Here is a 22,960-nt window from a genome sequence, read left to right as displayed (position 1 = left end):
CGTTCATTCGTAATATTTGCTAATAAACCGTATGACAGCCTATTGAATTTTCATAAATAAATATACACAAAACTAGGTACGTATAATATAGGTTTTAGTTGTATTGAATTGTGTTTTAGGAACAGATTTTTTAATGTTACTGGAAAGCTAGCGAATATATCTTTGCAAATAAAATTGAAGAATTCGTTAACGACAATAATGTTTTTATAGAAAATCTTAAAATCCATAGCACTGACAATATTATCTGATTACACTAATAATGAGTGCGTAGCGATTTCTACGTTGATTATCGCATGCCTCTTACTTTTAATATTGTAATTATTTGTATAAAAAAACATCTAATCAAAAGAGCAACACACAAGTTTCTTGCTCATTCTTCTTGTGATGAATCTGCATTCCGAAAGAGTATTCGGAATGCAGATTCATCACAAGAAGAATGAGCAAGAAACAAGGTAGAATCAAAATATGACTATTCAAAAGTGCTTGTAATGAGTTTATTGGAATAATAATTATTTCTATTTCTATTTCTAAATAAACTGCGAACATAGCACCGAGCGCGGTGCATACAACGATACAAAAAATGCATTTCTATAACAGCTCGTAACCCCTCCGATCGATCCCCCGTCCAATTCAAACGGGGATCGATATTACGACGGCCTGAGCCGAGGTTCGAACCCCTAGCGGTGCCCTTAGACTAAAGGCGTATCCGTTAGGCGGGAGTTGGCCTTCAGCCGCACCATAAGAACTTCCATTGGTTTGGAGTGCCATCTGCACTCGCCCTCTATCGTCCGGTGTCGTCCAGATAATAGTATTATCTGGACACGTTTCATTTTATTGTCTCGTGTTTTCCGTTTTGTTTGGATCTTTGCTTTCCTTTAAGGGCAATATGCATTATATTTATCACTCCCAGAGACACAAAATGTTCAAACTTACCACCCCCACGCACAAGTTCAATCCCATCTTCAACGCTCTGTATTAAGGGTACAGTTCGTTTCGCACGCGTCACCTTCTTCTCTCTCAACTCATCTTCTTTAATATTTTTGTAGCCACTGTAGTAGAAGAAACCCGGATTCTGTATTCACAAAAAAGAGTTTATGTTGAGCAAATCTTATATTCGTAGCATTTGGAATCGAAATACATATATTATTTGTTGAGAAGGCAATACGAGTGCTCTCCTGCTCGCACCGAGTTTGTAAGCAAGGCGATCGCGTTGCGCCGGCTTCATCCCGACCACACTTTTACACACACACACGACACCGTCCTCGCCGGCGAAGACGACAACCCCAAACACACCATATCGCGCATTCGCGCATACACGTCCGGTGAAGCTGTAAAGGCCAGCTGCGGCCAACAGCATTACAGTAGTCCGAAAAAAAAAGAATAGAATATCCACGAATATGACTATATTAGTGGTTTCACAACATCCCATACAAACCACTATAAACTATTAAAATATTCGGTAAAATATGTATGGACGTAATATTTGTATGGACCGACTTTTTTAATAACATCTTAACAAACCAGTTGAGTGATTTTGATGAATATCTTTTTGTACTCAACTCTCGACTTTTGTATTCCTTAAGTAATGTATAAGTATATAAATAAATAAATCACACCGCATAAATTGATTTGGAAGTGGTACAATCATTTACTGGCAGTTTATATTCACACAAAATCTTAAAATTGTAACACTGAAGAATTTTTATAAAATGAAATTTATTTGCCACGTAGTCGGCATCGAAAATATGTAAATAAATTTTGTGTATAAATTTGTATTTTTCCAGTGTTTTGACTATTGTTTAGGTTAGACTATTGTTTGTACCATATACCCTTTGTAGCGGCATAGATACTGTGAATTCTATGCCCGCCCATTGTGTAAATTCTTAGGGATCACAGCTTTAGTGTAGCCTGAACATGTGGCATTTAGTCGCACGTGGTTTTTTGTAGTTTTTTGTATTGTTACTATTGTATTTAATTTTAAATGTGTGCGTATTCGCTGTTCCGGCCCGTCGGTCACCGACATGTGCAGGAATTGTCGGGAGGGTGGGACGGCCGACGCGCACAGCTCGGCGGGGGTGGGGAAGGACGCGCTCGGGCGCCCGTAAAAGGCGGGTTGGTTCTCGATCGCGCTCTCTTACGCATACGCCACCGACGAAGAACCACCGCCGGCGCAACGACCAAGAAAACCCCACTCCGGCCGGCCGACCCATAGAATAAGAAACAAATTGAAATACAGTCCACATATTTTGAAAATCGAAGATCTTTTAATTGTGTACCCCACAATTTTGTGGTCCATCGCAGCCGCATATCAAGACTGAAGATCACCCAACGGTGCGACGAATCGCCGTGGAAGATCACCCAACGGTGCGACGAATCGCCGCGGAAGATCACCCAACGGTGCGACGTACCTCGCCGAGGAAGATCACCCAACGGTGCGACGTACCTCGCCGAGGAAGATCACCCAACGGTGCGACGCTAGCAGCTTACCGAATTTAGCTGCCGTCGTAAGGTGAAAACTTGAGGGTGCAGCGAGGATAGGATAAATAACGTCTACGCCATATAGGATAGATAACGTCTAAGCGGTGTGTCCGCGGCTCACATCTCTTACCACCTAACGGTGTCAAACGGTCGGAGTGTGGGTTAACGCCATTGAGCGGTGCAGTGGGTGGTGTGTCACTGCCGGTTGTTGCTTGTTACCGTGGCGCAACCGAATAGCACTATTACGCCTGTACGTGTGTATCGTATAGCGGGGGCCGGACTGTAGGCACTGCCAAAGGGGTCGGAAAGTCCGAACCGGCCCTGAGCGCCCCGTCTGTACATACGCACCACTGCGGGGTAATTCCTACCCTCCTATCCCCATAGTCCATCCCCTCGGGTGTTATCCTGAGGGATTGTTAGGGACGGTTAGGTAGGTAGGGACCGGTAGGTTAGGGGCTTGCAAGTGCCAGAACACGATGCCGACTACGAGAAGCCAAGCCCCGGGAGCAGAGAAAAAGACCACGCGGGAAAATGAACAGACAGAAGCGTCCCCTTCAGAAACCACGCAGATGTCCGCGTCCGCCGCGCCGTCGAGCGCGCCACAGGCACAAGCCGCCCGCGCCGCGTTTACCTCGGACTCCGCACCGGCGCCACCGTCGCAGCCGCCGACGACAGATGTACGTCCGGCCCGGGCCGCGTCGGTGCGATCGCGCCGCTCTACCGCTAGCGGTATAGCTAAATTAAAGAGGCTGGAGTACGAGGCAGCGCTACAGATGGCGAAATTACAGGCTGATTTAATTAGAAAGAAGTTGGCAGCCGATGTCGCCGCGGTACATGAAGAGACCGATAGAGATAGCGTGTGCTCCGAGGAAGGTGCCGGCCTGCAACGTATAACGGATTGGTTTCAACGTACCGAAGTACGGGTGGAGCAGAGAATTAATTCCCCACCGCCTACGCAGAAAGAGCCAACAGAAAGGCAAGCTTCACCGCCGAGGACGCCGAAGCAAAGACGGAGGTCCCCCGCTCCTGAAGCCGGGATGCAAGAAGGATTCACCCGGTTGGCCAAAGCTATTGAACGAGCTGTGGACGAACGAGCGGATAGGGTAGCGCCGAGGCAAGCCCAAGATCTCCCGATCTTCAGCGGCGAAGCAAGTGAATGGCTAGCGTTTAAGGCGGCCGTAGACCAGTCTACAAAGACGTACAGGATCACACCAGCGGAGAACCTGGCCAGGCTGAGGGCCTGCTTACGTGGAAAAGCGAGAGAGACAGTCGCAGCGTTACTCGTATCCGCTACAGAACCGTCGCAGATCATGAGGACGTTGGAGCAGCGGTACGGCCGGACAGAGGCCATCATCGACCGCGCCCTCAAAGATCTGAGAAGGATGCCGGTAATAGGAACATCGACAACAGAGGTGATTGACTTCGCCATTAAACTACAGAACATCACCACCATCGTCGCGGATATCGACAGGGGGGCGAGATTTCTACATAATCCCGCGCTTGAGAGTGAAGTGTCAGAGAAGCTGACCCCTCACTTACAGGTCCACTGGTGTCACTACGCTGAAAAAAACAAGGAGGACACTAGACCTACGATCATCAAGATGGCAGAGTTTTTAATGAGCGAAGCCGATCTCATGACCCGACATCTGCGAATAGCATCACCAACGAGACGAACGAGCGCGCTACCCACGAAGCAGCCCCCGAAGCAACCCACTAGGCAACCCATACCGAAAGCAACGATGTCGGCACCTCGGCGACAGATGACGGATCGTGGCGCGGCCGTATACGCCGCCGTAGAAAAGAGCGAACAGAGTACCGAATGTCTCTGTTGCGGCGCCGCACACGTAACGCCGAAGTGTAAGAAGCTGAACGACATGTCGTTATCGGACAGATGGGAGTGGGCGAAAACAAATAAGATGTGCTTCCAATGCATGAACAGCACGCACAGAAGGTTCAAGTGTAAGGCACGCAAATGTGGTGTGAGAGAGTGTCGTAAGCCACACCACGCCCTGCTGCACCCCCAGAAGAGCCGCCGAAGCGGCAAGAGGACACCGCGATTACAGCCGCAGCACGCTTGCCAGAGAACAGCCAAGTGTTGTTAAAGGTGTGTCCCATCATCGTGAAAGGCAAGACGGGACGCGAAGTAGAGACGTACGCGATGCTAGATGAAGGCTCGACGGTTACACTCATCGATGCGGAGATCGCAGAACAGATCGGAGCCGAAGGTCCGACGCGATCTCTGAGAATTCAGGGAGCAGCCTCGAGCTGGCACGAAGCCTCAAGCCGAGTGGCTGATGTCATCATCAGAGGGCGACACCATACGGACGAAGAACACTCGGTGAGGGCGCGTACGATCCGGGATCTCACCCTAGGAACGCAGCGAGTGAACCCGGAAATACTCGCGTACGGACACCTGCGACAACTCACTTGCGACCAAGTGTGCTACGAAGATGCCAGACCCAAGGTCTTGATCGGGTCAGACAACTGGCATCTGATTGTTACGCGGAAGCTGCTCACAGGAAGGCACAATCAACCCGCAGCGTCGCTGACACGACTGGGATGGGTCATCCACGGAACGGTACCCAGAAGTGTCGTGGAAGACGAGGAACATGTCCTCCACGTGCGGTTGACACAGCGCAACGCCGAGCCAGACATGCGGCATATAGAGGGCATAATAAAAGCGCATTACGACATCGACGCGTTGGGTATATCGTCGAAGAGATTACCCATTGCTAAGGAGGAGCGCGCCGTCGCCACATTCAACCGCACAGCGACGAGAGTGGATGGGCGATACGTCGTAGGATTGCCGTGGGAGAGAGATAACGTCGCTCTACCTCCCAGCTACGACATGGCAGCGAGCCGACTGAGGGGAATAGAGCGGCGGATGGATCGCTCTACGGAATTCCGGCTGGCGTATACCGCGGAGATAAACAAGTTGTTGGACAAGGGTTACGCCGAGGAAGTAACCGACGACCGGTTCAACAACGACCGCGCGTGGTACCTTCCCCATTTCGGAGTGACGAATCCGAATAAACCCGGAAAGCTGCGACTCGTATTCGACGCCGCGGCCCGTTCGAAGGGAATGTGCTTGAACGACGCACTGCTGGATGGGCCAGATATGCTACGGTCGCTTAACGGTGTGTTATACCGTTTCCGCGAGAAGCCCGTAGCTATCACGGCGGACATACGAGAGATGTTCCTGCAGATTAAGATACGGGAAGAAGATAGAGCAGCACAACAGTTTCTGTGGCGAGGAGATGACAGGATTAACCCGCCGCAGAAATACGTAATGACCTCAATGATTTTCGGGGCGAGGAGCTCACCGTTCATCGCACACAGCGTTCGAGACAGGAACGCGGCAGAGCACCGAGAGTCGCACCCGTCAGCGTACACCGCCATAACAAGGAACCACTACATGGACGACTGGGTCGATAGCTTTGACTCCGAAGAGGAAGCAGCCCGCGCCATACGAGAGGTAGTAGAGGTTCATGGCGGGATAGGATTCACGCTGGCGGGTTGGAATACAAACCGACCGAGCCTGCTAGAGAATGTGAGTGAGGACCAGCGAGCGAGGACGCCGAAGGAACTGGGAGCCAACGCACATCCATACGGAAAGACATTGGGGTTATTGTGGATGTCAGCCGAAGACCAGCTGGCGTTCAACACCGGCATGCCACGCGTCCCACGAGAAGTGAAGCACGGCACGCGGATACCGACGAAAAGGGAAGCCTTAGGAGCGGTGATGTCATTGTTCGACCCGCTCGGGCTGCTGAGCCCTTACACCATCACGGCAAAAATCATCTTGCAGGCGCTGTGGGTGCAGAAGGTCGAATGGGATGACTCCTCTGCCCGCCGAGGAAGCGCGGATGTTCCAGGAATGGAGAGATGACTTAGCCTATATAGAGGAACTGAGATTGCCGCGATGGTATGGCACGAACGACAGCCAACGGTCGCAACTGCACGTATTCACGGACGCAAGCGAACAGGCATATGCCACAGCCGCGTATTGGAGGACGGAACGCGAGGATCGTAGCGTTAACGTCGTCCTGGTAGCAGCCAAAGCGAGGGTAGCGCCCATGAAAGCGCAGAGTATACCCCGGATGGAGCTTCAGGCGAGCCTGATAGGAGCCCGACTGGCCGCTGACATATTGAAAGAACATAGTCGCGAGGCCGAAGTCTTCCTATGGACGGACTCGAAAACGGTGCTACACTGGATAAGGAACGACACCGTCAGATATACTCCATACGTGGCTCATCGTTTGGCAGAAATCGCCGAACTGACGAAACCGACACAGTGGCGCTGGGTACCGACTGCCCACAACGTAGCCGACGACGCGACCCGCGCGGGATACACACAAATGACCGCTGCCGACAGATGGTTTGTCGGGCCGGCATTTCTGTACGCTCCGGAGCAAGAATGGCCTCATGAGAGCGAGCCCGTCCCAGCAGAGATGGTAGCACACGTCCGGGAGGAGACAGAACCCGTGATCGACATTGCACGGTTCTCTTCATATGACCGAGTGAGGAGGACCATGGCGCAAGTGCTACTGTTCGCAGATAAATGCAGGCGACGGGCACAGAAGCTAGGCACAGAGCATTTCGCCAAAGCGGAGCAACTAATAATACGGCAGGCGCAACAGGACAGTTTCCCGAAGGAAACGCGGTGTCTACGCGAAGGAAAGACCGTAGACAGGACAAGTCGTCTGTTCCGCCTGGATCCCGTTTACAAGGATGGCATAATACGCTTGAACGGACGTATAAACGCAGCACAGGTGCCGCTAGAAATGAAGAATCCACCCATACTGGACGGAGCGCACCCGTTGGCGCAGATGATGATTAAGAGAGAACACGAGCTACATCATCATGCCGGCAGAGAACAGACGGTGAACACCCTGCGCCAATACGTGTGGATGCTGCGTTTAAGGCCGACCGTCAAGACCGTATTACGCAAATGCACAACATGCGCCGTACGCCGGAGGAACCCCGACGTCCCAGTGAAAGGGAACTTGCCAAAGGAGCGACTCGACGCATACGCCCGGCCGTTTACAAGATGCGGTATGGATTGTTTCGGGCCTATGTGGGTGACGATAGGTCGCAGGCGAGAGAAGCGATGGGGGCTCCTATTCACGTGTATGGTCACCCGGGCCGTGCATATAGAACTCATAGCGGGGTTATCGACCGACTCTGCTATAATGGCGATACGACGCATGGCAGCGCGTCGCGGCTGGCCACGAACCTTTATGTCGGACAACGGAACGAACTTTCGCGGAGCCGACGTGGAGCTTACGACTGCGTTTAAGGAATGGCTCCCTGAACTGGAAAAGTACGTCAGCAACAAGAGGATAAACTGGCGGTACAGCGACCCGGGCGCACCGAACCAAGGAGGAGCGTGGGAGCGACTGATAAGGAGCGTGAAGAGAGCGCTAGCAGTGGTACTGCACGAGCGGGCGCCGAGAGAAGAGGTGCTCGCAACGCTAATGACGGAAGCAGAACACACCGTCAATTCACGCCCCTTAACCCACGTCTCAGTGCGACCCGAGGACGAAGAGGCGCTGACCCCCAACCATTTTCTGATGGGCTCAGCCGTCGGCCTACCGTACGTAGGTACCACCGACGTTGCCGACCGCAGAACGTGGCGCGCAGCACAGGCGCTCGCGGATAGATTCTGGCAGCGGTGGTTACGAGAATACCTACCGACGCTGACGCCCAGAGACGACGTACGACGGAGCACGGCAAACATCAAGCCGGGCGACATGGTTTTAATAGTGGACGGCCTGCTACCTCGCAATCTGTGGCCGCGCGGGCAAGTGGAGCGCACCTATGAGGGGCCCGACGGCGTGGTGCGAAGTGCGGACGTGAGGACGCGAGGGGGAATTTTTCGAAGGCCGACCCGAAGGCTAGTGGTCCTCCCTAGGGATAAGGGCTGCGAAGATCTGCGCCGGGGGAGGCTGTTGCGGACCACGAGTCGGCATCGAAAATATGTAAATAAATTTTGTGTATAAATTTGTATTTTTCCAGTGTTTTGACTATTGTTTAGGTTAGACTATTGTTTGTACCATATACCCTTTGTAGCGGCATAGATACTGTGAATTCTATGCCCGCCCATTGTGTAAATTCTTAGGGATCACAGCTTTAGTGTAGCCTGAACATGTGGCATTTAGTCGCACGTGGTTTTTTGTAGTTTTTTGTATTGTTACTATTGTATTTAATTTTAAATGTGTGCGTATTCGCTGTTCCGGCCCGTCGGTCACCGACATGTGCAGGAATTGTCGGGAGGGTGGGACGGCCGACGCGCACAGCTCGGCGGGGGTGGGGAAGGACGCGCTCGGGCGCCCGTAAAAGGCGGGTTGGTTCTCGATCGCGCTCTCTTACGCATACACCACCGACGAAGAACCACCGCCGGCGCAACGACCAAGAAAACCCCACTCCGGCCGGCCGACCCATAGAATAAGAAACAAATTGAAATACAGTCCACATATTTTGAAAATCGAAGATCTTTTAATTGTGTACCCCACAAATATGTCCAGGTAATAATATTATTGGCAACTGTTTAATTGCCCCAATTTACGGGCATGCAAATATATAATAATATAATATATATTCTCTATATAATATACTCAGAACATTAAAATAAAATAATCTATATTATTTAAAAGAGTTACACCCAAGTTTCTTGCTCATTCTTCTTATGATGAGTCTGCGTTCCAAATGAGCGGTAGAATCAAAACAATATATGACTATCCAGAAAGTGCTTATATAAAGTTTATTTTATTAAAAAAATATGTATTTTAATCTATAAAATCATAGTTCGCGCGAACATCCCTAGCGGGGGCGAAGTGACATCGAGAGACTGAGAGGCACGACCGGGGACCCTCCTCTCAAGCTTGATTCGCCTCCAAGAAGTAGGATCCCAAACAATTATATTAAACTACTAGCTGTACCCGCGACTTTGTCCGCGTGGAATTTAACTTTATTTTTCTAAAATACAAGTAGCCTAAGTTACTCCTTACTATATTAGCTACCTGCCAATCACTGCCTGTCCCATCAAAATCGGTTCAGCAATTTCAGAGATTAGCCGGAACAAACAGACAGACAAAAATTGTAAAAAATGTTATTTTGGTGTATGTACCGTATTATCATATTTATATTCATATGCTTGTAGTAAAAAACGGTTATTTCATTATTACAAACAGATACTCCAATTTTATTTATATATTATAGATAAATAAGTTTTTTATTAAATGTATGAAGTCTTACATCCAGCCAGCCTCTTGTGTAGCCTATATCTTCAAATATGAGTTGAAGGTCGCTGTTGATGAGACCATCCATTGTGGCAATAGTGGGAGCTGCAGCGTTCAGCAGCCAGGAGACCACACTACTGGTGTAGTAGTTATACAGAAGCATGCTCGTCAAACCTATGACCAGGAGTGTCATTCGGCGACCTAAAAATACGACAATTTATCAAATACTAGCTCTCCCGCGCAACTTCACCTACATCTCACTTACATGACATTTATCATTATATTTATCCACACAACACATACACACACATACACATACACTTTGCAAGTAAATAATGATAAGCTTGTGTTAATACCATATTTGATTGTCTCTTTATAAATTGTAATTCCAACCATTGTGAATTGTAAGAGGAGGGACTGGTACTTAAAATACAAGTTTCTACTTAATTTAGGTATCAGGGAACACTTTAAATTGTAAAAATTGGATGCAAAATAAAAATTATTATTATTTCGCCCAATTTACGTAATATCCTTTAAAATTATAAACTATGAGTTATTCTGATGTATAAGCTATATTACTGTAAAGTTTCATCATAATCCGTTCAGTAGTTTTTGCGTGAGAGAGTAACAAACATCCATACTTACAAACTTTCGCGTTTATAATATTACTAGCTACTTGCCCCGGCTTCGCGCGGTTGTACATGTTTTATATATATAAACCTTGCTCTTGTATCACAAGGCTTATACATTAGAATAAACATAGGCTATAAATTTCGTGCGGGTGAATTAAAATATAATTAATATCAATTAAATTATAATAACTGAAAAAAATATCTTTGGAAAATAAAATCTGTGAAATAGAACATAAAATTAAAACAATATATAACAATACATAAAGAACACTCAGTTGACTAGTTTGTTACTTAATTTCAAATTTGGAACCATAGTGAGTCACGTGATGTTGGTGACGTCACGATTATGCCGCCACCAATAGTAATAGAGATAAAGAGTCCGGGAATAAGGTGGGAGCGGGTTGCTCTCTCTCTGTTCGAGGCGACCGAGACGACCACACGTGAATGTACAGCGACGCAATTTATGTGGAGTGTAATTTGAAAAACGAATAAAATAAAAGTACTGCTGCATCGACGTATCATTTCTGAAACTTCCCAATAATCCATACTCACTAACTACTTACATTTCAAATTTGGAACCATAGAGAGGCACGTGACGTTGGTGACGTCACTATTATGCCGTCGCCAATAGTAATAGAGTAGAGTAGACCAAACGTGAATGTACAGCGACGCAATTTATGTGGAGTGTAATTTGAAAAAGGAATAAAATAAAAGTACTGCTGCATCGACATATCATTTCTGAAACTTCCCAATAATCCATACTCACAAACTACTTAAATTTCAAATTTGGAACCATAGTGAGTCACGTGATGTTGGTGACGTCACATTATGCCGCCGCCAATAGTATAAGTAGAGTAGACCACACGTGAATGTACAGCGACGCAATTTATGTGGAGTGTAATTTGAAAAACAAATAAAATAAAAGTACTGCTGCATGGACATATCATTTCTGAAACTTCCCAATAATCCATACTCACTAACTACTTACATTTCAAATTTGAAACCATAGAGTCACGTGACGTTGGTGACGTCACTATTATGCCGCCGCCAATAGTAATAGAGTAGAGTAGAGTAGACCAAACGTGAATGTACAGCGACGCAATTTATGTGGAGTGTAATTTGAAAAAGGAATAAAATAAAAGTACTGCTGCATGGACATATCATTTCTGAAACTTCCCAATAATCCATACTCACTAACTACTTACATTTCAAATTTGGAACCATAGAGAGTCACGTGACGTTGGTGACGTCACTATTATGCCGCCGCCAATAGTAATAGAGTAGAGTAGAGTAGACCAAACGTGAATGTACAGCTTAGCTTAGCTTCCTCCCGCGTACACTTAGATTGTGGAATGAACTACCTGCCGAGGTTTTCTCGAGAGACTACAGCATGGGGGTTTTCAAGAAGGGTATATTAAGGTTTCTTAAGGGTCGGCAACGCGTATGTGACACCCCTGGTGTTTCAGGCGTCCATAGGCTACGGTAACCGTTTACCATCAGATGGGCCGTATGCTTGTTTGCCACCTAAGTGGTATAAAAAAAAAACAGCGACGCAATTTATGTGGAGTGTAATTTGAAAAAGGAATAAAATAAAAGTACTGCTGCATCGACATATAATTTCTGAAACTTCCCAATACTATGGTAATTGTCAAAATTGCCTAGTAGATTTTGTTTATAGTGTTTTACTTTTAGAAATTATAGAGTTAATGTTTAGTAAAACCATATATTGCTAGTTGTTAGTATTTATTAATACCTTGACTAGAGAACCTTTCTTCAAACACTTGGAAATCGTCGTACGCTGAAAAATAAAGCATGAACTATTTATTATAAATATTAATAACAATAATAGAATAATATTCCTGTGACGACCTCGGTGGTCTAGCGGTCTAGTATACCGCTTTACGACCGATGGTCGCGGATTTGATTCCTCGCACGGTACAAACATTTGTATTCATCAGAACAGACAGAAGTAAAGCTAAACCGCTAGACCACCGAATTCTTCTCTTCTAATCTTTAGGTTAGAATTCCACAATATTAGACTTACCTTGCTGACAAATGGCAGCCAGCACACTGAACAATGCGTACAGTCCTGCTTCTGGTCTACTTTCCATCAGTGATGCAGCTGCTAAGACCAAAGTACACACAACCCCAGTGGCGAACGATCCCCACCACACCCCCGCAGACAGAGGTGACAAGAAACGGTTCTCATAGTCACCCACACCAGGGTCCGGGATCAAGTAGTAAAATCTTGTCCTGTAATATATAATATATCATATAAATATAAAAATATATATAAATGGATGAATGTTTGTTATTCTTTCACGCAAAAACTACTGGACATATTTTAATTAAACTTTACAGTAAATCAATTCAATTCAAAATATCTTTATTCATGTAGGTCTATTACAGACTATTATGATATATCAAATCTATCTTCAGTTCAGAATGATTTCGAGATTTAGAGTCAAAACCACAAGGTCCTAAGGGTACTAACCAAATACAATAAACAAACAAAACACTACACTTATGTATATAAGGTTTATTGGTCGGTTTCAAATACAGGTACAAAAAATGATTTTTTTTTCGGACTACTGCTGTTGGCCGCAGCTGACCTTTCTGCTACGTTTACATTCAGCCGCTTCCCCTGCCACTCGCGCTTCCGGAAATATTGCCGGGCGGCAACTGAGCGAGAAGGCTGAATGTAAAAACACGTCAATGGCATGGGAAGTGTTTCCACTCTCGCGTTTCACTTCCCTGCCCACTTGGGCTGAGTGTAAATTGGGAATAATTACAGCTTCACCGGATGATAGGGGCGAGTGCAGATGGCACTCCAAATCCGCGGTAGGACTTATGTAGCTGGAGGCCAACTCCTGCCTGACGGATACGACTTTAATCTGAGGGCACCACTAGGGGTCCGAACCTCGGCTCAGGCCGCCGTAATATCGGTACCTGTTCACATAATTTTTATTTCGTATTAGGCTATCGCACCACTCGCTATCAACAGGGAATTCATCCCTACATGGTAGAACCCAAGTGGTTTTGGACAGTGCGGTTTCAGAGGAGCTCCCGCGTACACTTAGATTGTGGAATGTACTACCCGCGAGACAGCATGGGGTTTTTAAGAAGGGTTATATTAAGGTTTCTGAAAGGTTGGCAACGCCCACATGATACCTCTGATATCTCAGGCGGCTACAGTTACCATTTGCCACCATCGTAGTAAAAAAAAACTGTAAATAACTAAATTATATGTATTTGTTTGTAAGCTACATCTATAGTATTTTACTTGAATCTATACTATTATATTAGGATAATTCACACAACGCCATCTTTTTGTTGTGTTCAGACTTGAACGTTTTGACTTAGTCTGAGTAGTGAACCACTGTGCCACGAGGTTCTCATCTCATCTATAAAGTTAATGTTACGTAATTACAATCTATCTAAATATATATGACATGACATAGTGATCTATCAACGCACAGCCCATACCACTAGATGGATCGGGTTGAAATTTGGCATGCACGTAGACGTTATGACGTAAGCATCTGGTAAGAAAGATTTTCATTAATTCTACCCCCAAGGGGATAAAATAGGGGATGAAAGTTTATATAAAACTTCGTCAATTTTAAACCGATCGGGCTGAGATTTTCCTTGCATAAAGCTACTATGACGTAGCCATCCCCTAAGAATGGACTTTGATAAATTCCACCCCTAAAGGAATAAATTAACGCGAGCGAAGCCGCGAGCAAAAGCTAGTATATTATTTTATTATAATAAAATTCATAAATTTACTCAAGATTCGTTGTAGGAGGATAAAAAATGTCGACCCAGTCCAGCCACTTTGGAAATATCCTGGCGCAAGTGCATGAGATGTCCTGTTCACCCCACAGCAATGTGTTGGTAACTGCCTGTTGAATACACAAATCAATACAAAATCTTTATTAATTGGAAGAAATGTGTAATAATGTGTATATTTCCCAAAAGGCCTCACGAAGCGAATAGCTGCACAGAACGGAAAGGGGCGGGTGCAGTTAGCACTCGAAATCCTTAAATGGCCTATGAAATGGCTGAAGGCCAACTCTTCACTGGCGGACGCGACTTAATTCTAAGGATACCCTAGCTGAAGGCCAACTCTTCACTGGCGGACGCGACTTAATTCTAAGGATACCCTAGCTGAAGGCCAACTCTTCACTGGCGGACGCGACTTAATTCTAAGGATACCCTAGCTGAAGGCCAACTCTTCACTGGCAGACGCGACTTAATTCTAAGGATACCCTAGCTGAAGGCCAACTTTTCACTGGTGGATGCGACTTCATTCTAAGGATACCCTAGCTGAAGGCCAACTCTTCACTGGCGGACGCGATTTAATTCTAAGGATACCCTAGCTGAAGGCCAACTCTTCACTGGCGGACGCGATTTAATTCTAAGGATACCCTAGCTGAAGGCCAACTCTTCACTGGCGGACGCGACTTAATTCTAAGGATACCCTAGCTGAAGGCCAACTCTTCACTGGCGGACGCGACTTAATTCTAAGGATACCCTAGCTGAAGGCCAACTCTTCACTGGAGGATGCGATTTAATTCTAAGGCTACCCTAGCTGAAGGCCAACTCTTCACTGGCGGACGCGACTTAATTCTAAGGATACCCTAGCTGAAGGCCAACTCGTCACTGGCGGATGCGATTTAATTCTAAGGATACCCTAGCTGAAGGCCAACTCTTCACTGGCGGACGCGATTTAATTCTAAGGATACCCTAGCTGAAGGATACCCTAGCATATCCTAGCTGAAGGCCAACTCTTCACTGGAGGATGCGATTTAATTCTAAGGCTACCCTAGCTGAAGGCCAACTCTTCACTGGCGGACGCGACTTAATTCTAAGGATACCCTAGCTGAAGGCCAACTCTTCACTGGCGGACGCGACTTAATTCTAAGGATACCCTAGCTGAAGGCCAACTCTTCACTGGCGGACGCGATTTAATTCTAAGGATACCGCTAGGGATTCGAACCTCAGCACACGCCGTCGTTATTTTCAGTCTCCATTTCTTGAAGTAACAAATTTGTGATAAATATATAATATAGTATAAAACAAAGCTGCTGTCGCTGTCTGTCCGTCCCTATGCATGCTTAAATCTATAAAACTACGCAACGGCTTTATAGCGGTTTTTTTTAAATAGATAGAGTGATTCAAGAGGAAGGTTTATATATATAATACATGTATCACATTCGAAGCCGGGGCGAGTAGCGAGTAAAGTTTACAATGATTACCTTTGTAGAGTTCCTTTCAGGCTCCCCGATCCATCGGCCAACTATCGTATAATTGAATCTAGAAATATACAACACGTAATATTTGATAAAATATAAATAAATAAAAAGGGTTGTAAGGGGTTGAAAGGGGAGATGTAGAGTATTGTCATTTTTAAAGCTAGAAATCTGAATATTATTTAGTATAATTGAATCTACAAATATATGACACGTAATGTTTGATAAAATATAAATAAATAAAAAGGGTTGTAAGGGGTTGAAAGGGGAGATGTAAGGTTGTATGGAAGTATCATAATTTTTAAAGCTAGAAATCTGAATCTTAAATAAAGGCTGTTGAATAAATATAAAGAAAAAGAATTGTAAAGGGTTGTAAGAGGGATGAAAGGTTGTATGAAATAATCTTCATTTTTAAGGCTAGAAGCAACTTATTTTTTAGGTTGTTGATTGAGTTGTATAGAATTCTGTATAAAAATTTTCACTTTTGAAGCAAGAACGATGAAAATTTTTTCGGGTAAAATTACAAAATATTTTCATGTCACTATTTAATGCGGATGAAGTCGCGGGTATAGCTAGTCTAATTCAATAAACGAATTAGCTAAAATAACTATGTGGTTAATTTATATGCGATCGATGTGAAAGCTAGAGGTATACCAGCGAAATTTCTCTGCAATCTTCTAAGAGATTTTGGCCTGTCTAGAGCTATAGTGAGTTATACGATGACGACCTCGGTGGTCTAGCGGTCTAGCACACCGCTTTACGTCCGATGGTCGCGGGTTCGATTCCTCGCACGGCACAAACATTTGTATTCATGAGTATGATTGTTTGTATCGGTCTGGGTATTTTCTATGTATAATATGTATGTATTTACGAAAAAAAAAATTATCTATGTATTTGTATCAGTTGTCTAGGACCCATAACACAAGCTTTAGCTAGCTTAACTTGGGTCTAGATGGCGCTGTGTGAATTGTCCTGAGATTATTATTATTATTATTATTATACTGGAACTGTGGCTGCGGTACCAACAACAGATATACAGACAACTTTTTATCAAATAAATTATTATTATTATTATTATTATCTACTTCAGCCTAAATATGTTATTGATATGTATTATGTTTGTTTCTAACTGACATATTTATATGAATACCTGAAATTGTGCTTCTCCATGAGTAAGTTGAGCAACTGTGCTGTGATTTTGGTCATGGCCGATACTCCCACTGTATAACGGATGTCGGTAAGCATCTCCGGGGAAAACGCCTTGGGACGATCCAGTATCTATAAGTTTTATAAGTTTTAATTACTAGTGGATTTAATCCACTAGCTACAAAGTTTTAAAGTTAAACAGTTTTTGGTTTCGATGAAAGAATTCAAATTCGAATTTTAAAAATCATTTATTCATGTGGGACATTTTAGCCGCTTATGAACGTCAAGTTTTTTATATTATAATTTTAATTTTTCTTTACAGAATTTAGACAGTTACAAGTTAAAACACAAACTCAGATATGCTGCAAATAATGACGGGCTCGGTGGTCTAGCGGTTTAATACACAGCTTTATTTCCGATGGTCCCGGATTCGATTCCTCGTACTGTGCAAATATTTGTATTCATGAGCATGATTGTTTGTATAGGTCTGGGTGATTTCTATATGCATTATGTACTAGTTCACCTGCGTGAAATTTTAGTCTATATGTTATTCTGATATATAAGCTATTGTTGCGTAGTTTAAAAGATCTAAGCGAACGGACAAATATATGTTAAATTATAATAGTTTCGATAATAAATATACAGAGTTGTATAGAAAATATATTTATAACTAGCTGTACACGCGACTTCGTCCGCCTGGAGTTTTACTTTATTTTTCTAAAATGAAAGAAATTTTCTAAGATAAAAGTAGTCTAAGTTACTCCTTATTACATCAGCTACTTGCCAATAAAAGTCCCGTCAAAATCGGTCCCGCCATTTCAGAGATTAGCCGGAACAAACAGACAAAATTTGTAAAAAAAATAAATGTTGGTATCATCATTGCATTGCCTTTATATTCATATGCATGTAGTAAAAAACGGTTATTTCAATATTACAAACAGACACTCCAATTTTGTTTATATGCATATATAATGGAAAATAAACATGATCTTAAATATGTGCTGATAAATAATGATTTGTTTAATTACAAATAGAAGTAATGCTATTGATATCGACCGAGTTATTTTCATAATTTTTATTAAAATAGTGAGGGTACAAAACTGATCTGTAAACAATATTTAGAGATAATTATTCATTCGTGTCTTAGCCACAGTTCTGTTTAGACGTGCCAATAAAGGATTACGAATATAAAATACATTTTCATTTCTGGTAATAGCTAGAAAAACGCATTTAGCTATTATATACTATGTAAGATATAATGTTTCACTACTATACGTTATTAAACCGATTCTAATAAAATTTTACCATTGACAGATAATAGAATAGAATAGAAAATCATTTATTCAAATAAACTTAATTTAAGCACTTTTGAATAGTTATAACAATTTTTTTTATCTACCGATATATATCTATACATAACTAGAATGTCAATCACATTAGCTATTTTTTTAATAACTGAATATTATAATTCAAATTCAAAATATGTATATTTATTCATGTAGGTCTATTACAGACTCTTATGATATGTCAAATCTACCGTCAGTTCGGAATGATTTCGAGATGAGAAGAACTGACAAGAAACTCAGCTCGTATTCTTTTCAAATAAATGTTGTACATGTTTACAATAATACAGATTCATTTTTAAATTCAAATTTAGAAGAATAGAGTGATCGCCAGCATATGCTATTACAAAAGCAAATAGTCCAATCAGTGTTCGTAACCCGATCAGACGAGTTACTCGTGAATATAATCATACTCGTGAACGGGTGATCTTCGAGTATGACGTATATAATAGGGTAGTGAAGGTAAAATCTAATACGATATAATTTAATGCTGAAACGAGAAACAATTGGAAATGTTTAAACAAGCAATACAATCAATTGGTTTTAAAATTCCAGTGGATTGTATTAAGAGGGTCAGTGTTACGGCGATCCAATATAATTTTAATTAGTACTCACCACAGTTACAGCACGAAGCGTCAAATTGTGGAAATCCCAACGATTGTAATATTGAAATCCCTTCAGAATCAGGTTCATGCCTGCAAGATGAGAGCTCATATTCATCGATAATTTTATACTCGATTCAATTTATCTCATTTATATTGAACTGTATTTGTCAAATTTAATCGAATCAAAATTAAAACATATTGATATCATAATGTAGACGAGTTTTATTAATATAGTTAATCGAGACTCTTTTTCGTACTGGTGTTATGGAAACATGTTCAGGTATATTCGCATAGAACACGTCATAAAGCTGAGTTGTTGACATGTTCTATGCGAACAGCTATTTTCCGTTCAGTGTCATGTATATAAAAAAACATTTGTTTTCGTTCATTTTCATTATATGTTTGATTTTTTTCCACAGTAATCACTACATAAATATTTTTTCTTTCTTTCTAAAACGAATAATTTTATGTTAAAAGTTATATATTATTAATTAGATGTTCTCGCGACTTCGTCCGCGTGGAATTTAACTTTATTTTTCTAAAATAAAAGTAGCCTAAAGAACTAAAAATTATTTTGTTTGTCTTAATTTATTCATTCCATTAGGTACTGATAGGTTCAAACTTATACAGTTTCATCCTGCATCATCCCTTATTTTATCCCCATGGGGGTTGAATTTATCAAAATCCTAATTAAGCGAATGTCTTCATTATAGTAGCTCTAATCTTTAATTTCAGTTCAATCACTCCAAAATTTAAAAAGATTCATGCAAACTTTCATCCCCTATTTTATTCTCTTATGGGTGGAATTTATCAAAATCCTTTCTTAGGGGATGCCTACGGCATAGTAGCTTTATGCATGCAAAGTCTCAGCTCGATCGGTTTAAAATTGACAAAGTTTCATACAAACTTTCATCCCATATTTTATCCCCTTGGGGTTAGAATTAATCAAAATCCTTTCTTAGCCTACGTCATAACATCTACTTGCATGCCAAATTTCAGCCCGATCCGTCCAGTGGTTTGGGCTGTGCGTTGATAGATCACTATGTCAGTCGTCACCTTTGAGTTATATATATTTAGATAATATGAATATAATATCTAGGTTACATTATTAGTCAGCTAGCCATGTCTACTGCAACCAAGACCTTGCCTTATTCTAAAAATACCATAAAGTTACTAATTTATGGTATTTATTCTATGTATCGGTAAATATAAGGCGCAGATCTCTTGCGAACTAGTTCGTTCATCCCCGACTCGAATCAGAGAAGGAGAAAAAAGAGAAGGAAATCTTTCTTCTCTTTTTTCTAGCCTAATAATCCTTGTTTAACACAAACTTTATAAAAAAGTTTTTCTTATCACCTGTCTATTTGTCTTTTTACTTCTTCTATACCAGACACAAACTAATATAACGCAGACTGCAACGGGAAGGCATATGTTGTAGCCGTAATATCATGGCGTCAGTGATCTAGCGGCTCAGCATACTACCTTATGTCCGAAGGACACGGGTTCGATTCCGTGACTGTTTGTATTGGTCTCGATGTTTCCTATGTCATTATGTGTGAATTTTTAGTTCTCAGGAACTACAATAGATGGCGCTGTGTGAATTGTTCAGAGTCATTATTATTATTAATATATATGTATATGTTATATTTATATGACCATATATTATATTTATCAAAATAATGTATACTAAATCAAGTAAATAAAACTATAAAATGCTGGCTGATGAAACTAAATTATGACGAAACAGAACAAATACTTCCACCTTACGGCTAACACACAGTTCTGCAAAATGAACATACACACACACACACACGTATATACTCATACATACACACTCTCATTCACACCAATGCTCACCTTTTCGATTATACATCCACAAATTTTACGCAAATTCCATACATTTTACACACAAGTTTCATTTTTCAAATAGCTATTAATACAAAGGGTAAACATATAAAAGGTACACTATAATAAGTCACTCCAGTCTCTACAATACAGGCCTAAATCGTGTGGAAAAATCTTCAACAAGACCGTCACCCCGCCGGAGTAATAACTCGTACCCACTAAAAAACCACACGTCTCTACAATACAGGCACTCAACGAGCCTAGTGTAGACACTACACCCTACATTCTCGTAATTAGGCCCTGGTTGTGGGGTGGTGCCTCGCAATTGGACTAAATAAATATATATATAAACTCTATATCCAGTAATCTTAAAGTATATATTACAATGAACTTACCAGATCGGGCCTGCCAACTACCAGCGTTGATCTTCTCTAACTGGTTTCCTTGTATTCTTCCGAAGTTAAACACATCCGTAAAGTCGTAACCGCTCCCTAAAATTAAGTAATATCTAATTTAAACCCTAATATCATATTTTTAAAAAAGAAATCTTCTATACATATATATAAAATCGGAGTGTCTGTTTGTAATATTGAAATAACCGTTTCTTACTACATGCATATGAATTTAAATACGGTACATACACCAAAATAACATTTTTTACAATTTTTGTCTATCTATCTGTCTGTCCGTTTGTTCCGGCTAATCTCTGAAATGAATGGACCGATTTTGACGGGACTTTTATTGGCAAGTAGCTGATGTAATAAGGAGTAACTTAGACGACTTTTACTTTAGAAAATTTCTTTCATTTTAGAAAAATAAAGTAAAACTCCAGGCGGACAAAGTCGCGTGTACAGCTAGTTATAAATATATCTACTATAGAACTCTGTATATTTATTATCGAAACTATTATAATCTAACATACATAATAAAGTCGTTTGCGCTGTCTGTTCGATGTAATAAAGAGTAACTTAGGCTACTTTTATTTATATATTTACACAATCATGTACCACTTAACTCTGTAAAACAGTTTAAGATTGCAATAAATTTATTATTAAACTATGTACACAGAAACTAATGCCATTTTTTTATATAGCATAGGACACAAACGACCTTGCGGCTCATTTGATGGTAAGTGGTTACCACCAAACAACATTGCAATTTAAGAAGGAATAATCTCTTTTCTTGAAGGTTTCAATATATGTAGCATCATTATTAATTTCATATTCAGAGTAATTAATGTATTTTTAAATTGAAATTCAAATTCAAAATATCTTTATTCATGTAGGTCTATTATACGACTTTTATGATATATCAAATCTACCGACAGTTCGGAATGATTTCGAGATGAGAAGAACTAACAAGAAACTCAGCTCGTATTCTTTTCAAATAAATGTTATACATGTTTATAATAATACAGATTAATTATAAATTCAGTTTTGGGAGAATAGGGTGACCAACAGCATATGTTATTGCAAAAGCAAATCGTCTAATCAGTGTTCGTAACCTGAACAGACCAGTCCCCACAAGCAGCACCCGTTCACGAGTATGACGGATTTAATTAAAATAAATATTTACCGTTACTGTCAGCCACCACTACATCCGTGTTCACACTTAAATTGAGTTTCGAAAAGTTTTCTTCTATAAAAACACCATATAATCATCGTTTTTATTCCTTAGAACGAGCCATATGTGCATTTCATCAAATTGCTTAGATTCGGATGCCTAAAATGTTTGCGTGATAAATTAATAAAACTCTTTCTCTCTTTCTAGCTATATATCTCACATGGTGGTCAGCTTTCCTTATTTTTATCCGTCACTTTATGCTGTCCTGGTCATCATCCTCAGATACCACATGGTGAACAGCTTTCTTTATGTTTGTCCGCCACTTTATCCTGTCCCGGACATCGTCCTCAGATACCTCGCATTTTATCATATCCCTAGCAACTATATCTTCCCATCCCTTGGTCTGATAAATAAAAATTAATAAAACAAAATAAAAAATAAGATAAAAAAAAAGATAATTACCCTTTTTCTTACATTTATATTAGAATAGAATAGAATAGAAAATCATCACATTTTTTTAATCTACCGCTCATTCAGAAAGCTGTCTCACCACAAGAAGAACGAGTAAGAAACTTGTGTGTTGCTCTTTTAAATAATTTTATTCTTACTTTACATTTTTCAGTTTAAGTGTGTGAATACAAATTACTTTTTATACCTATAGGTAGTCTGGAAGATAGTGAATAAGATCATCTTTTGTGTTAGTCTATGTAAACTTAATATTTTAATTATTTTATGTATGATGCAATAGAAATAGAAATAGAAATAATCTTTATTCAAATAAACTCATTACAAGCACTTTTGAATAGTCATATTTTGATTCTACCACTCATTCGGAATGCAGATTCATCACAA

The 22,960-nt window shown here is 41.8% G+C and overlaps 1 pseudogene; it reads right to left on the bottom strand.

Annotated features, from left to right (window-relative positions):
- Positions 1-22,960, bottom strand: part of LOC131854551 (ionotropic receptor 75a-like) — a 35,152-nt pseudogene that overhangs the window by 7,372 nt on the left and 4,820 nt on the right.

Source organism: Achroia grisella, unplaced genomic scaffold, assembly GCF_030625045.1.
Source record: "Achroia grisella isolate CSIRO2021 unplaced genomic scaffold, CSIRO_AGI_Agris_v1 utg1234, whole genome shotgun sequence".
Classification (NCBI taxonomy): domain Eukaryota; kingdom Metazoa; phylum Arthropoda; class Insecta; order Lepidoptera; family Pyralidae; genus Achroia; species Achroia grisella.
The sequence above is the reverse complement of the archived record's forward strand: the minus strand, read 5'-3'. Positions and strand labels throughout refer to the sequence as shown.